The 1,370-nt window shown below is 37.1% G+C and overlaps 1 long non-coding RNA gene across 1 annotated transcript in view; it reads right to left on the bottom strand.

Annotated features, from left to right (window-relative positions):
- Nucleotides 1-736: 736 nt before the first annotated feature.
- Nucleotides 737-1,370, bottom strand: part of LOC103144923 (uncharacterized) — a 2,377-nt gene continuing 1,743 nt past the window's right edge. Inside the window, exon 3 of the long non-coding RNA XR_476964.1 lies at nucleotides 737-778. This is a non-coding gene — a long non-coding RNA (uncharacterized LOC103144923). The remainder of the gene's footprint in view (nucleotides 779-1,370) is intronic.

Raw genomic sequence — 1,370 nt, 5'->3', positions numbered from 1 at the left:
CCTTCATTGGCTTCCTGTTGCTTTCAGGATCAAATTTAAGGTTTTATTGATTGTTTTAAGTGTAAACTGTATGGGCCCTTCTTACTTAAGTGAGCTCTTGCAGCCCTACAGTCCACCCGGAGTGCAAAGGTCAACTGACCAGCTTTTATTGTCTGTCCCTAAAGCTAGGCTAAACCCAGCGGGGACAGAGCCTCTCTGTGGGGCATCCAGACTGTGGATCGTCTCCCTCTGTCTGTTAAACTCTGTCAGTAGGTCAGTTTAAGTCCAGACTGAAAACTCATCTGTTCTCCCTGGACTTTAACAGCTAAAGAGAAAAGGTAAAGGAGGGAAGATAATTGCTGCAGCTAAATTTCAAGATTTCGGGGGTTTTAATCATATTAGTAGCTTTTGGTATCTCTGCCAATTTTATATTTCTCTTATTATATTTAAATGTAATTTTATTTCTATTTTATCATTTATCTATCTGTGATGTTGTGGTTGTTGTGAAACTGAGGCTGTTGAATGTGCTGTATAAATAAACCCTGACTTGGAAAAAAAAGTCATTCTAGATTTAAATAAATAAACAAACATTTCCACATCAAACCTCTTCTAACAAGGAGAAATAAAAAATAGGCTAAATAACAAAACCTTTCATCACAAGTACTGTTTCCATACCTCTGCCATAAATATGCTGGAATTTCACACACACCCCCCCCCCCACACACACACACACACAATTGTATCATGTTTGTTTTACCTGTTCTGAGACATCTTCTCATAAACTCACTTGTGTCTTTTGCTGTTCAAAGGAAAATAGAAAAGCAAAGTTTTAGCTTTTAATGTAAAGTTAAATTAAAACATCAAACTCTTATATTCAGAATTTGCACAAAAACTAAAAACTCAAACTGATTATTTTCATAAGAGCACAAGTTGATCACCCAGATGAGGAGAAATACACAAAGTCTTCTGTAGATAGATTTTCTTTTGATTATGTTAAATGCCACATCCACACCATGAAAAGAAACAGACTTCCTATTTAAAAACTTACTTAACAAGCTGATAGTCTTTATGTTTCTTAGCTGCAGGATGTTAGGCACATTAAACTAACAGGCATTAAAGCAATAAACACAGATCACCCCACAAAAAAAATCCCACGGACGTTCTCCCAAGATAACTATGTAAGCACAGTTATCACTTATCACCTTCAAGAGACACTACCATTTAAAATAAATAAAAAAAGAGTCTACGTACTGCAAAAGAATCAAAAACAGGACAACCAGGCCAAAATCACGAAGAAAAAAAACAAAAACTAACAGAAACTCTGCATGGAGACGTCATGCGGCCTACAGCCTCTGGTGTGGCGCACATCAACAGGGCGCATCCCTGGTGGA

Source organism: Poecilia formosa, unplaced genomic scaffold, assembly GCF_000485575.1.
Source record: "Poecilia formosa unplaced genomic scaffold, Poecilia_formosa-5.1.2 Scaffold134, whole genome shotgun sequence".
Lineage (NCBI taxonomy): Eukaryota > Metazoa > Chordata > Actinopteri > Cyprinodontiformes > Poeciliidae > Poecilia > Poecilia formosa.
Note: the sequence above shows the minus strand (reverse complement) of the source record. Positions and strands in the feature narration are given on the sequence as shown.